The sequence below is a fragment of the Mobula hypostoma genome, chromosome 22 (assembly GCF_963921235.1).
Source record: "Mobula hypostoma chromosome 22, sMobHyp1.1, whole genome shotgun sequence".
In the NCBI taxonomy this organism is placed as follows: domain Eukaryota; kingdom Metazoa; phylum Chordata; class Chondrichthyes; order Myliobatiformes; family Myliobatidae; genus Mobula; species Mobula hypostoma.
In genome coordinates this window covers 27,222,740-27,239,498 of record NC_086118.1, presented here as the reverse complement: position 1 = coordinate 27,239,498, position 16,759 = coordinate 27,222,740, and positions in this window count along the sequence as shown.

The following is a 16,759-nucleotide window of genomic DNA, read 5'->3' as shown; positions in this document are numbered from 1 at the left end:
AGGAGTTCCCAAATCTCACATGAAAAATGTACCATTAACGTTGGTTCCATTCTCACCGCACTAGATACGTACCAATAGATAAAGAAAGAGAAAAGAGTCTTACTAGAAGCTTACTTAGGGCCTTCACCCCTTCGTACCTAAGCCCTTTGAGCTGGAACTTAACCATTCTAACACTGGCTCACTCCTACAATGGCCACTCCATTTACACCTCGCTTCTTTTTATTAGCCTTTACTGAGTGCCGAAATGTTCATTATCTTTGCAGCCCACCAAAAATTTCCCAAAAGGCCCTGAGCTCTTTAAATCTCGCACTGTCACTCCCAAAAGAAATGGCTTGCGATACTTGCAGCCCGCAGAAAATTCCGGGAAGGTCCCAAACTCTTCTTAAACTTCACACTGTCTCTCCCACAAGAGAATGATCATAATGATTGCAGCCTACTGAATAATCCCAAAAGGCCCCAAGTTCTTTTTAAACCTCGTGCTGTCTCTCTCCCACAAGCGGGTGCTTGCGATGATTGCAGCCCCGCCGAAAATTTTCTGCCAAAAAGCAGCATAATTCTGCTTTTGCTTACTTATGGAACTTTCAAGCAATCAAAGGACTCCTGAGTCGTTACTGATATTGTTATTTAATCTTCCTATACAGGATCACAGATACCCAGTTATTATGAGGGAGGGAATTTAGCTCCAACCTATACTTTTAATTGATCTATGCTGGTACATTCCATTCATGAAAATTGTGTCTTTCTGAAGTCACAGGACCTGATGGTAAAGTATTTGACACCACTAACATTGAGGCCAGCTTTGGTTTAATAATGGCAATTTGCATCAGTATAAAACCTTCTATTAAAATCAGTGGAATGGAATATGTTGTGACAGGTCAACAGATGCCCCTTTTGCACAAACAACCAATTTAAAGAACTTCTATCTGGCAAGATACAATTAAATCTCTAGATTCAACATTTATTTCATTATTGATGACATAATTTATCAGTATATTTGCAACAGATTAATTCTATTCAGTTATGCACTTCATGATTCTCAAGCTAAATGTACAGAAAAGTCCCCCCTTACATAAACACCCCAACCATGTTCAATCAGATTAACGCGGGGAAGAAATCCAACTGCTAAACGTTGTCAAATTCAAGATTGCTGGTGCTGAATAAATTCAGGATAGAAAAGGTAATATGGTGACTTTCCCAGCCATAGATTTTTAATTGGGTAACAGCAGTGCCAATGTCCAGCTGCTTTGCTATCAGTATCATTTTATTTGTTTCCAAAGATAGCTCCTCTTCCTAGTAGCATATCAAGTTCAGCTTCAACTTTCCTTATTGTCTTTCAGCCATATACTTGTATATCGCTAAACAAATCAGCATTCCTCGGCACCAAGGGCCACAACACAGTACATACAGCACAACTGACATACAAAACATAAACTAATATTACTACGAACAAATTAACAATTAATAAAATATATTCCAGAAGACTGGTATTTAGCAAAAGGTGCATTTTAGACACAAGTTAAAAAATAAACTGTGTAACACTGCTGGTACTTCAGACGTGATGAGACCTGAGTGTGGCAGGGAGGTCAGTAGCCTCACAGCCTGGGGGAAGAAATTATTTCCCATCATATGCTTGGCACTCACTGAGATCGCCGCAGAGGTGAACAAGCTGAAACTATCAGTATAGCTGCCCACCTCCCAGTAGCAAAGCTAATAGAGTGGTAGCAGAAAACTGTGCTAAGAGCATAAACTCACTATATTTTGGGAGCATTTAACACTGTTGCAAATCGTCACCTTTCATCCTTTTGTCAATAAAATGAAATGCACAGAATAACCTCCAACACAGTAACAGTGACTCACAATGCACATCACCAAGGAAACACAATGAAATAACCTTGCAAAAACATAGATATGTATTTTTTTCCCTTTAGAACTCAAAATAGCCATATCTACATTTAAAATGAGAGTTGGTATAAAAATTTGTCACACTCTCAGTTATATCCTCTGGGTATGTATAGATTTCATGAAGTAAATGATCGCTTGATATATTTATGTACATTTTATATATCGTGCAAATATGCGAATTGGGAGACTTGAACATCAAAATCAAGGCTGATACTTTCACATAAAACCTGTGAGTACACTACTCACAGTATCTAACAGACAAAGGGAGACCCAGTTTTAGAAGCCAATATCTCTCCCTTAACCAAAATCAGTAAAACTGACCATCTACTCTTGATCATATCACTAATTGTAGGAGGTTCTATGTGAAAAATTGGCTGCCACGTTTCCAGCGTTACATCAGAAAAAGCATTTCAAAACATAGTCAGTAAAATGTAAATTGCTTTGGGATACTGTGAGCCACACGGTTTAGAAATTTTCTTTATGCCTCCTGAAATTTCCCTCCAATCCATCAAACATCTTCTCATTTAGAAATGTCCCTGAAAGCTGATTGTTGGTTATTGATCATAAACCACATAATATGTCTTGATGTTTACATTTATTCATTAAAGTTTCTGTGAAATTCCTTAGATTGTTTCATTGTATTGGGGTTTATTATAATATGTTATATATGATTAAATCTACAGACAGATAATGAATGAATTTACAGTACAGATCATTTTATGCCTAGAAAATACACTCACAGACCCATATTTTGTATGCCATGTAACCCAATTTCAATACCAAATTAAATACAATTGGAAATGGGGCATTTTGCATGGCATACACATGGTGAGTCACATGCACAAAACAATAGTTGAAATGTAATGTACATGCAAACACTGCATCCATAAAGACCCACCACAATTTACACTCACCTCCAGACCATCCTATTCCTTAAAACCTGATTACTAATCGCATTCCTCAACCAAATGCTCTTCTTAATTATTAGTCAATTTCTCACCCTATTCCTTGAAGAACAACCTCTCCATAATGACACAACTAACTCAACAAATGCAAACTTTACCCCAATGATCAATTTGACATCTCCATGACAAACTCTACACCCCAAGACTCATCTTTCAACCACCAACCTTACCCATGGACCACCTACTCTATATTTCTACATGGTCTCCTTTCTACCATTCTTACCCTCACAGATCTTCAGTGATATTTCCTCTTCCCAATTCATCTGCATAGCAACTGTTCATCTACAACTCCTCTTGTGATTTCCCCAATCCTACATCTCACCCTTGTACCCACTTTCCCCCATGAAACCCCAGCCTGATTCTGGGATTTATCATATTTTCCTAATGGAGGTCACATCGTGAGTGAAAGGTCTGATCCATAATATACAGTTTTGTGCAGAAGTCTTAGGCAGATATATATAACCAGGGTGCCCAAGACTTTTGCACAATACTGTATTTGTCAACACGGAGCAGAGTGCGAGTTGGTAAATCAGGTGGGATCAAAGAATTTTAGCAATGGCAAGGATGGATTGCTGTGAGAAGGGTTGGGACAGGTGCAAAGGAGTGCCAGAGGTGTGGGGTCAGTGGTGTGGGTGCCAACACACCAGACCTGAGACACTAGGGAAGATTATTTTATTCCTGACAATTGGTTTATTGATCAATACAAAATGTCTCTCTGGGGCTTCCACCTTCCCTCTCCCCGCCCTTTCCCTTTTCCTGACCATGCTTCCCCTCTCCCTGCCCTCTTGCTAGTCTCAGTCCACAACAGAGACCCATATTAGAATCAGGTTTGTCATCACACATGTGGGACCCATAGTAATGTGGAGCATATTAATGGACACTGGACCCCCCCCCACCAATCTTCTTATATTATGTTTATATTATTTTTATTGCTTTGGTTTGTTATTTTGTTCATTCACAATTTGATTAATGGTCAGTTGCACTAGCAACGGTAATATTTTAGGAGGTTAATTGATGGTTACAAGGCCCAAAGCTTATACAGGCACTTGGGGCAGCTGAGGGGGCCTGGCGGCGCGGTAGTGCCTACCTGACGGAGACGGCCCGGCAGCATGCTTGGACAGCCGATGCGCTTGTGTTCCGGTGTTTCCAGAAAGGAAAATAAAGACGTTATTTTAAACTTCTGCACGCTTGGAAGTCCCTTTAGTGTCCAAGTGTGCAACAAATATTTGGTGCCGAAACCCGGGAAAATTAACGTCGCTCAGTGTGGCGACAACAAGGACACGGATCGCGTTTGACAGACAGCGGGAGCGCGCAGCTTCGGGGCGCGGCGGCTTCGCACATAATGGACCTGGAGGAGTTGGCAGAGACCTTGTCTCAGAGACTATGGCTTTTGCAACTGGATCAGCTCAAAGAGGTGTGTGTGGAAGCTAAGATCCCATGTGAAAATGTTACCACAAGGCGAACGTTAATTAGACTAATTACTGAATCTATGGACAATGTAATTAATGATGAAGAGGAGGATGTTGTGAAGTGTTATCTAAGGACAATGATGGAATCAGTTGAGCAAATGAGAGGAAATACTGGAAACACTGGTAATGGGGGAAAAACGGACAACCCAGCACAAACCAGCCAGAGAACAGCTGAAGAAAGGAGCTTGGCAGAAAAATACTTAGAGCTCCAGCTAAACACTCAAGCCTTGCAGGGTGGAGTTAGGAGGCTGAATGAAAGAGTGAACAGTGCATCTTCAAGTCAAGCTTCAGCTCCACAAAATGTGCTGCCTGAGGCTGCGAACCGGCTCCCGGAAGTGACAATAAGGAGAGAATTCAAGATCTGGGGTCAGATTGAGGAAAGGGGACAGAAGGACACACTCTCATACACAAACCTGATGCATCAGATTGACAGAGGCCTGAGTAGGGGACACAGTGAGGCTGAGGTCATGGAAGCGGTGATCAAGTCAATCAGTCCAGGTTTGAGTATTCGTCATATGCTTGAGATAAAAAGTGACCTTACCCTTCCTCGACTGAAGACAATATTAAAGGGACATTTCAATGAGGACAGTTCTACAGATTTATACCACAGACTGGTACACGTAACACAAGACAGTCGGGAGTCTCCCCAAAATTTCCTCTTTAGAGCAATTGAGTTAAAAGAGAGGCTGTTACTTGCTTCAAGAGAAGTAGGGTCAGACAAGCAGTACAGTCCCGAGCTCATCCAGAAGAGATTCTTGAGGTCAGTTAGTACTGGGCTGTCAAGTGACCATATCAGGTTTCAGCTTAAGCCTTATCTCGATGATCAGAGAATGACAGATGAACTACTCATTGACAGGATGAATGGAGCAGCCAGTGTTGAATCAGAAAGACAGTCCAAGCAAAGAAAGAACACAAGCAGCAGAGTCCCAAAAGTAAATAAATTACGGACAGAAATGCAGAGCAGTCAGCAGAGTCAGGGTGCAACCGAAGCCAGCGTGGAGGATCTAGAGCAGTCAGATGAAGTTGTGAAGCCTACGAGCCGTAAAGCACCTACTGTAGCTAGTATTGAAAAACATTGTAGCACTCTATTTTCTAAGTGTTTATTTTAGTGTGCTTTTATTGCGCATTAAGTGTTTATTCAGGTGTTTACTATGCATTAAGTGTCTGTTATTGAGTGTGTAGGGGATTCCTATGGTATTTCACATGTAACCATTGATTCATTAGTTATAATGAAACCTGTGTACTTTTGACCCCTCAAGAAAAACGAGTGTAGCCAAGTAAGAGAGATAAGAGTAATTGATTAATTAGCTAGAGTAAAACTTACAGCAATATACTAATGCAGTTAACCCAGAAGGGGGGGGCTATAAAAATTGCTGTGTGAAACAGCCAGGTGGGCATTCAGTGGCAGACTCACAGAGCCTAGCCCACTGTCTCAGCTTTGATTTGCAAATTAAAGTTTAAAATTTCTTGGATAATCCTCAGCGCCTCCTTGTCATTTGTAAAACCACGACAAAACTGGCGTAGTCAGGCAGGATCGGGAAGAAACCCGTGGAAGAAGGAAACGGCAGATTGAGGGCGCTTCCCAGTCCCTGGGGGACCTCCACAGAGCTAATAGAATTCAGGGTGCACCCAAACAAAGGTGAGCGCTTTTTAGCGACAATTTGGACTAAGAATTCTGTTGGATTTTGGGGAGATCTCAGGGACGCAGAAATGTGAAACAACTGCCGAAGGGTCTCTCCGATTCAAAGAATCTGGCAGAATTGAGGGTTAAAAGGAGGCTCGGAGGATTAATCAAGAGCACTGCAGTGAGGGGGGTGAGTATGAATAAGGTAACGAGAAGTTACGTAAGAAAAATTCCACGTGGTGTTGGTAAGCCCCTGTGGATACCGCTTCGTACGAGACGAAGGTCTGAACGGGCAGGGAAAGAAAAAAAGAAAATCCTTGTGAGTACTGCCTTAAGAAAAGTAAGGGTCTGAATAGACGAGGTGTAAAAGAGAAAATCCTCGTGAATACCACCTTAAGAAGTGTAAGGGTCTGAATAGAGGAGGTGCAAAAGAGAAAACCCTCATGAATACCGCCTCAAGAAAAGTAAGGGTCTGAATAGAGGAGGTGCAAAAAGAAAGTTCTGTGGATACCACCCAAGAAAGGGGTCTGCACGGGCAGAACAGAATAGAAGATAAGGATAGTTTAAGTAGATAATTTAGATACGGGTGAGAAGAAACCATAAGGCTAGATAGAGAAATAGGTTACAGAAAATAGTATTACCGAAGTGTGAGATGTTAAGAATACCTTAAAAAGAGGAAGAACAATATGACAGGGAAAGGAACAGCAGTAGTAAGATATTCCCAGCTAGCCCACTGTCTGTCTCAGCTTTGATTTGCAAATTAAAGTTTAAAATTTCTTGGAGAATCTTCGGCGCCTCCTTGTCATTTGTAAAACCACGACGCTAGTTCAAGAGACCCAGAGATTTATGAAACAGTCAGGCTGCTGAGAGAAGAAATGGCTGAAATAAGGAAAAGCATAGCTAACTCTCTAGGACCCACCGCCAAGTAAGAATGAGTGTTAGGAGAGGATGTAAAGCATGTCAGGAGCAGGGAACAGGTGACCAGTGTGAACACTGTTTCAAGTGTGGGCAGACAGGGCACCTCTCAAGGGGCTGCAGAGGGCAAAGAAGGCTGGCAGGGAAATCTGACGGCAATGTGACAATCCGGCCTGTCACAATCCCAGAATCATCAGCTCCAAGCTAAACTGGACCAGATGACAAGATGCATGAGTTTCTTTGTGAGAGCATCAGGCAGCTGGAGGTGGAGTTAGAGAAAATTGGGAAGGCTGAACAACAGATGGTGGGTGCTACCTACGCCAGTCATCTCTCTTTACGTCACCGAGCCAAGCTGACAGCTCTCATCAGGAAGAAGTGCACGGTGGATTGTTTCTTTGAGGGAGTAGCAACACAAGCACTATGGGATACCAACTCACAGGTCACTATTATTAATGAAAAGTGGAGAGGGTCCTGTTTTCCACACATTGGGGTACGGAACACGGATGAGCTCCTGGGTGAGAACGAGAAACTTGTGGGCAAAGCAGTAAACCAGACATCCATACCCTTTGCAGGATGGGTTGAGCTGAAGTTCAAGTTGGGATCAAATAGGGGCCCAACGCCAGAGCTGCTTGTGCCGGTGCTGGTCTCTAATGAGCCCGGAGTAGCAGAGCCACCGATCATCGGCTACAATGTCATCGAGCAGCTGGTGATGAATGGAATGGAGCAGCATCCAGAAGTTACACCTGCTGTGGTAAGAGATGCTTTTTCCATTGACTGCAAAAAGGCAAATGAGTTGATCCACACAGTGCAGAGCGGTGACCAGAGCACTTCTCACAGCGAATATGCCACTAAGTGGAGAAGGCAGATGCAAGAGGCATACAGGCTGGCATCACAGACAGCTCAGAGGCAGCAAAATAGAGCAAAGAAGCAGTATGACTGGAAGACTTTTGGAGTGGAATTACAGCCAGGGTGTAGAGTATTGGTGCGGAACTTCAGGGACAGAGGAGGACCCGGGAAGCTCAGGTCTTATTGGGAGGAGCAAGTCCACATCGTAACCAAGAGGAAGCACAAGGACAGTCCTGTCTACGTCGTACGACCTGAGGGAGGCCCAGGAAAGACGAGGGTCCTACACAGGAACCTGCTACTGCCCTGTGACTTTCTGCCCGTGGAAGTAGATGAACAGGGGAAAAAGAAAATGCGAAAGGAAAAGCCAAACACAGATAAGAAGAGTGAAAGGCAGAAGGAGAGAGATCAGCACAGTGGTTCAGAGGATGAGAGTAACTGGAGATTCATCACCACACGGCCAGCAGAGTCATTCGACCTGTTCAGAGCCAGCTCAGAGTGGAAGCAGAGGAGTTCCAACCACAAGCAGCTGACAGAGAACTGGAGCAAGGCGGTGAGGAAGGTAGGATGGAACCAGAGATGGAGAATGGAGAAACTGCGGGGGCCGAGCGAGAGGTGTTATTTGATGAAGCAGAGGAGATGAGCTCTGAGCAGGTGTCGTCATCTGATGAAGCAGACGAGAGGGACCTTGAGCAGCGGTCAACTCCCATAAGAAAGTACCCTTTCAGACAAAGAAACCCACCCAAGACTCTCACATAAAACACATTGGGTCAACCATCAGTCGAACACAGACCACTGATATATAGAAGGACACTGGAACATGGGTGAGACATTCAGTAGGACATGTGGGTCTGTGTAATGGGTTATGGGGTAGATATAGGGTGAAAACCTTCCAGTCCGAGATACATAGCACGCACAAGTAGCAGAGTAGCACTCAAGATATCACCTGGCCAGTGATGCCTGTTGCTGACACATGACATAAAGAGGGAGATGCATGCCATGTCAAAGACTGTTGCAGTACAGAGAGTATCCCGAAAGACTGTCTCCTTTACAACCTACCACTATAACTCGCCAGTTGAGGACACGAGTACCCTGGGAAACCTATAATGTCGGGACGACATTCATTTTGAAGGGGAGAGTGTGGGACCCATAGTAACGTGGAGCATATTAATGGACACTGGATACCCCCCCCCCCTAATCTTCTTATATTATGTTCATATTATTTTTATTGCTTTGGTTTGTTATTTTGTTCATTCACAATTTGATTAATGGTCAGTTGCACTAGCAACGGTAATATTTTAGGAGGTTAATTGATGGTTACAAGGGCCAAAGCTTATACAGGCACTTGGGGCAGCTGATGGGTCCTGGGGGCGCGGTAGTGTGCACGTGATGGAGTAGACGGAGACGGCCTGGCAGCATGCTTGGAAAGCCAATGCGCTTGTGTTCCTGTATTTCCAGAAAGGAAAGTAAAGACGTTATTTTAAACTTCCGCACGCCTGGAAGTCCCTTTAAGTGTCCAAGTGTGCAACACTCACATACACCATGAAATTTGTTTAATTTTTGCAGCAGAAGTACAGTGACGTAATGAACCAAATTTCTTATCCTGCCATTAGTTTCTAGATATATATATATATATATATATAGAGAGAGAGAGAGAGAGAGAGAGAGAGAGAGATGTATATAGATATCTGTGATTCTGAAATAAAGATTGCCTATGAAAATCTTTTCTATATTGAGGAAAATTAAAATTAAAAAATCAACACTCAAAACATAAATACAAAATCTGGACATTAAACACAAACTCTTACTCCTACAGCATGAACTAATTCAAGGGTCTGCATAACAACCTGCACAAACACAGTGAGAGTTGTGATGTGCTGAAGTGTATGCAACGAAGGAAATAGTACAGAAACTCAGAGTCTGAAGTCATTTGTCTATTGCCTGTTTTGCAATATTTTGCAAAGAGTGCAGTCTAGCTGAAAGTATTAACAAAGTGAATTCGGCAGAAAGTTTGCAAAAGATATTAATTGAATATGAATATGAATATACCAGTGCTATGGGCAGGAACATAGACCCAATCTGCAGGTTATCCAAACTGCAGACTAAGTGAACTCAACTGAGGGAAGTAGATTGACACAGAAAGAGGTTAGAAGTACTGTACTAACTGTCATGTTCACAAAGGGAAGGCAGCATAGGTGTATGGAAGGGCTTAACCTTTCGGAATAATTTGCTTACTTGTGCAAAGTTTTCTGATGCTTGGCCATAGCTGACTAAGAGTCTCACAGAAGTTTTGAATGCTTAGTGTTTAATTGGCTCCCATACTTTACACATATATGGTGTTATGACTGAGTGTGCTCCATGCTTATTATTAAATTTAGCATCTAGGCTGATTCAATATTATAAGCTTCATTTTAACCTTGACACAGGTGTAGGGTCCTGTAGGGGCTGATGTAACACTAAGCATAGTTTCTGTGCTCCTGCTGTGGTCTCCTCTACATTGGTGAAATCTAACACAAATTGGGGGGGTCGCTTTGGTCAAGTACCTTCACTCTGTCTGCTGTAAAACCCATGACCTCATAGTGACCAGCCATGTTAATTCCATTTCCTACTCCCACACTTCATATCTATCCATGGCCTCTACTGCACAGTCTTGTCATCTTCAGAAGTTTTCAGAGGACTCTGCCATAGTTGAATGCATCAGCAAGGGAGATGAGGCTGAGTACAGGGCTATGGTAGGAAACTTTGTCACATGGTGTGAGCAGAATTACCTGCAGCTTAATGTGAAAAAGACTAAGGAGCTGGTGGGAGACCTGAGGAGAGCTAAGGCACCGGTGACCCCTGTTTCCATCCAGGGGGTCAGTGTGGACATGGTGGAGGATTACAGATATCTGGGGATACGAATTGACAATAAACTGGACTGGTCAAAGAACACTGAGGCTGTCTACAAGAAGGGTCAGAGCCGTCTCTATTTCCTGAGGAGACTGAGGTCCTTTAACATCTGCTGGACGATGCTGAGGATGTTCTAAGAGTCTGTGGTGGCCAGTGCGATCATGTTTGCTGTTGTGTGCTGGGGCAGCAGGCTGAGGGGAGCAGACACTGACAGATCAACAAACTCATTCGTAAGGCCAGTGATGTTGTGGGGATGGAACTGGACTCTCTCACGGTGGTGTCTGAAAAGAGGATGCTGTCTAAGTTGCATGCCATCTTGGTCAATGTCTCCCATCCACTACATAATGTACTGGTTGGGCACAGGAGTACATTTGGCCAGAGACTCATTCCACTGAGATGTAGCACAGAGCGTCATAGGAAGTCATTCCTGCCTGTGGCCATCAAACTTTACAACTCCTCCCTTGGAGGGTCAGACACCCTGAGCCAATAGGCTGGTCCTGGTCTTATTTCATAATTTACATATTACTATTTAACTATTTATGGTTCTATTACTATTTATTATTTATGGTGCAACTGTAACAAAAACCAATTTCCCCCGGGATCAATAAATTATGACTATGACTATGACTACCACTGCCAAGTTGCTACTACATGCAGATGAAAGGAATAATACCTAATACTCCACCTTATTAGCTTCCAATTTGATAGCCTGAATTTTGATGTTTCTAACGTATAACACCATTCTCCTTCTACCCCTTTTTTGTTCTCCCTAATCCTAGTGCACCTATCCCCTCCTCTACCCTCTTAATTTGCCTATTTCCCGCATATTTCTTCCTCTGGTTCTCCTCCTCACCCCCTTCCCTTTCTTTCGTGGATCGCTGTCTTCTCCTATCAGATTCCATCTTCTTCACAACATATTTCACTGATATTAAACCTGATTCTGATTTCTGATTCAGCCATTTGTCATTTCCACATCACTTCCCAACTTCTTAAATCTTTCCACTCTCCCCCTCGCCCACTTGCCTATTCACCTCTGCCCCCATGTCCCTCACTTGGATCCATCTTTCATTAATCATCTCTTGTTGCATCCTTACCCTGTATCTTCTTATTTGGCTATCAACTCTTTCTTTCCAATCCTGATGAAGGGTCCCAGCATGAAACATCATCTGTACACTTCCCTCCACAGACACTGCCTGATTCACTGAGTTCCTCCAGTGCTTTGTGTGTTGCTTCGTGTTAATCTAGAATCCATCCTGCCTTTAGAGCTCTTACCCTTCATACATTACCCCAGGGGCAGAAACTTACACCAAACTCTTGTGGATCTGTAATTATGTCAATGGATAAAATCATACATTATTTTCACCATACAATGTATCTCTAAGCTACAACAGACTGTTCTGTTGTATATCTTACTGTACATACTATTAATTACAAATTACTATAATTTGCACATTGCACACTCAGACGGAGATGTAACATAAAGATTTTTACTCCTCACGTATGTGAAGGATGTAAGAAATAAAGTCAATTCAATTCAATTTCAATTCAGTTCAATTCAATCCATCATGCCCATTTCTGCTCTCCTGTACCTTAGCAGAGTACTCAAAAATGCAACTGCAAGTTAAAACAAAACATGCCAACAGACGATGTAAATCATAATAGCACGTCACTGAATCAATTATAATTAGTCCTGTTGTAGCAAAACTTTTCATTCCTGACCTACAGTACCATGCAGAAGTGTTAGTCATTTGGTGTCTAAGACTTTTTAACAGTGCTGTATTTGTCTATATGAAGTGGTGAGCGAGTTTGTGATTCTGGTGGGAGCAAAGGATGTTGGGAATGATGAGGGTGGGGCACCCCAGGAAGGACGTGGGACAGGCGGCAGAGAAAATTGCCAGAGGCGGTGAGGGTGGGGTACAGACACACCCAGTCTTGAGATACCAGGCAAGATAATTTGATTCCAAACAATTGGCTTACAATCATTACAGAACCTCTCTCTGGTACTTCCTGCTACCTCTTCCTTCCCCCTTTCCCAACCATGACTCCAGTCTTCCTGCCCCCTTCCACTCTCAGTCCACAATAGATCTATATCAGAATCAAGTTTATCTTCACTCGCATATGTCATGAAATTTGTGTTTTGTAATTTGCAGTAGCAGCAGTACAGTCCAATACATAAAATTCCTACAGTACTGTGCAAAAGTCTTAAGCACCCAAGATATATATATGTGTCTAAGATTTTTGCACAGTATTGTACTTTTCCAAAATTATTTAAGCTTCCAGCTCCCTGGAACCAATTAAATGGACACTGACCTCAGAGAAAAGTATTTAAGGAATCTAAAGATCAATGTATCATTAAAACAGTAACATTGGAGAGGCATAATGTGATTAGGAATAGTCAGCATGGCTTTGTCAAAGGCAGGTCGTGCCTTACAAGCCTGACTGAATTTTTTGAGGATGTGACTAAACACATTGATGAAGGTAGAGCCGTAGAAGCAGTGCATATGGATTTTAGCAAGGCATTTGATAAGGTACCCTATGCAAGGCTTATTGAGAAAGTAAGGAGGCATGGAATCCAAGGGGACATTGCTTTGTGAATCCAGAACTGGCTTTCCCACAGAAGGCAAAGAGTGGTTGTAGATGGGTCATATTCTGCATGGAGGCCGGTGAACAGTGGTGTGCGTCAGGGATCTGTTCTGAGACCCCTGCTGATTGTGACTTTTATAAATGACCTGGATGAGAAAGTGGAGGGATGGGTTAGTAAATTTGCTGATGACACAAAGTTTGGAGGTATTGTGGATAGTCTAGAGGGCTGTCAGAGGTTACAGCAGGACATTGATAGGATGCAAAACTGGGCTGGGAAGTGGCAGATGGAGTTCAACCCAGATAAGTGTGAGGTGGTTCATTTTGGTAGGTAAAATATGATGGCAGAATATAGCATTAATGGCAAGACTCTTGGCAGTGTGGAGGATCAGAGGGATCCTGGGGTCTGAGTCCATAGGACACTCAAAGCAGCCGTGCAGGTTGACTCTGTGGTTAAGAATGCATATGGTGCATTGATCTTCATCAATCATGGGATTGAGTTTAAGAGCCAAGAGGTAATGTTGCAGCTACTGTATATAGGACCCTGGTCAGATCCCTCTGGGAGTACTGTGCTCATTTCTGGTCGCCTCAGTACAAGAGGACGTGGAAACCATAGAAAGGGTGCAGAGGAGATTTACAAGGATGTTGCCTGGATTGGACAGCATGCCTAGTGAGAATCGGTTGAGTGAACTCAGCCCTTTCTCCTTGGAGTGACGGAAGATGAGAGGTGACCTGATGGAGTTGTAGGCGATGAGAGGAATTGATCGTGTGGATAGTCAGAGGCTTTTTCCCAGGGCTGAAATGGCTTGCACAAGAGGGCACAGTTTTAAGGTACTTGGAAGTAGGTACAGAGGAGATGTCAGGAGTAAGTTTTTTACCCAGAGAGTGGTGAGTGCGTGGAATGGGCTGTTGGCAGCGGTGGTGGAGGCAAAAATGATAGGGTCTTTTAAGAGACTCCCGGATGGATACGTGGAGCTTAGAAAAATAGAGGGCTATGGGTAAGCCTAGGTAGTTCTAAGGTAAGGACATGTTCAGCGCAGCTTTGCGGGCCAAAGGGCCTGTATTGTGCTGTAGGTTTTCTATGTTTCTGTTAAATAGATCCAGTGACTTGGTACTATGGTTTATATCATTTGCATAAGTATTTTTGCCAAAGATTGAATGAAAGATTTCTTCTTACATCAACCTTCAAAAACTTTACTTAAAAACTTAAATTCACAGATGAAAAGTCAATCTCATTGTGGGATTCAAACTCTTGCTAGTAAAGAAAATTACTTCTAAAAGAGAGAGACCTCAATTTTATTACAGAGTGTGGCTTCCCAAAAGTACTTACCTTCAACTGTATAGAGAGCAACCACAATTTTAAAATCCCGACAAATCGCAGGTTCTTGGATGGTATATTGAGGGTGAGTAACTAAGTCCTTGAGAGAAAATCTGAAGTCAGTATGTGATATTGAAATGTCACCTTCTGCAAATCAGAACACCACTCTGATTTAGGAATAACGTGACATGCATTAATCAACATTGTCTCCAGATCCTGGAAATCCATATTCAACTCTGAAATTAAGAAGGCAAATAGAATGTTGTGCTACAAAGCAAGATAACTTGAGTATTGAAGCAAAGACAACATGCTACAACTACTTAGGACTTTGGTGAGATGACACCTGGAGTATGGTAAAGATTTTGAGTCTCCATACCTGGTAAAGGATTTACTTGCCATCGAGGGAGTGCAGGAGCAGTTCACCAGACAGATGCCTGGGATGACTTGGAATTGCATGGAAAGCGATTAGATCGACTAGACCTGTGCTCTGTTGAGTTCAAAATAATTTAGAGAAGACCTAAATGAAATTTCAAAAATTCTAACAGGACTAGACAGACTGAATGTGGGGAGGATGTTTCCCTTGGCTAGGGTGTCAAGGACAATGAGTCACGGACAGTTTGCAGGCAAGAGATTTACAAATAAGGTAAAGAGTTGTTTCTTCACTGGGGTCGGGCAACGGGCAGCGGTGAACCTACAAAATTCTCTACCGCAGAGGGTTTTTAGGGATTAAGACACTGAATATACCTAAGAACATGGATACCATTGAAAAGGGCATTCTGAGGAATAGGGAGAGCACAGAAATATGATATTGAGTTAGACAACCAGCCCTGATCATACTGAAAGGTGGAACAGACACAAAATGGTCTGCTTCTATTTTCTATGTCAGCACTGTGAGAGCCTCTCCACTAGAAAGACTGTAAGAAGGTGGTAGCTGGTATTCATCACCAACTTCTCAAGGAGCTTTAGGGATAAGCAATAGCTAGATTTACCCAAACTCCATTAAAAATGAAGAAAGAAAGAAACATTTTTATTCAGATGAGCCTATAAGAATTCTCACAGAATCCTGCTGTACCTGGAGAGTGTTGCCCAAGGTCTTTCTGCATTTTGGATTTGGACTTTGGACTATAGACTTTATTTTTCAGTCTTTTAGTGTTTATATTCTGTGTTTTTTTCAGTCAATCTTCTCGGGGTTTTTTTGTGCAGAGAGGGGGATTGGGGGGCCGACGTGCCTGATCTGCTTTGTTTGTCTTTTTGTGCAGGAAGAGGGATTTGGAGTCGATGTCTTTGTTCCATTTTTGTTCATTTTTTGTGTGAGAGACAGGGATTGTTGGGGGTCGATGTGCCTGATCTGTTTTACTCGTTTTTGTGCAGGAGGAGGGATTTGCGGTTAATGAGCCCGTTCTGTTTTTCCTCATTTTTTTTGCTGGGAGGTGGGATTTGGGGGTTGATGGGTCCATGCAAATTATACCTAAGAGCTGTTTCAGGATTAATAGCCTATTTACGCTATGCGTGAATTCTTATTGATCATCAAGCCATCCCCACATTTGAATTTCAAAATCTATTATTTTTATGTTTTTGTGTGAGGCTCTTTGACTGATTCCTTTTCCTTATTGAAGAATGAAATTCAGTTTGTTCCCCAACTAATAGAATGTCGGTGCAGCCACTGAGTCATATTTTGCCCCTGGCAAAGTGAGTCTGAGACTGTATTTAGTTGGCATTGGTACACTGTGAATGTCAGGCTGCCAGCTCACTGCTGTCTGATGAAGAGAAGCAGTTCCCACCGACTCCGTGTCAGGAATTGTGGAGCAAGCTGACCCAGAAGCAGAGCAGCAGAGACTATTTAGCAGTAAATGATACTTTTCCAATAAACTGCCAAATAAGAAGCCACAAGGGGCCGCAAAATAAAAGAGAACAGATACTAGACACAACAGTCAACATGGTAACTGAAGGCTGGAGGCAATGGGCGGAGGCTGCCTGGTTCAGCACTTGAACAAGGCCTGTAAATGAGAGCCAGATTTAAATACTGTAGGCTGCAGGTGGTAAGTTGAAAATGAGTGGCTAGAGGTTCCTTTTAGCTGGATGGAGCCTGCTTGTGTAGGCCTGACACCTTGCTGAGATAGTTCCAAGGCTAGGGCTGTGAGGAGAGGTAATCCTGGAAGCCAGGACTCACAATAATAAATTCTGGTTTGAGCCTCTGCTTAGAATGTTTAGTCACTTGTACATTGGGCTCAGTATGCCGAGCAGATCCTCTATC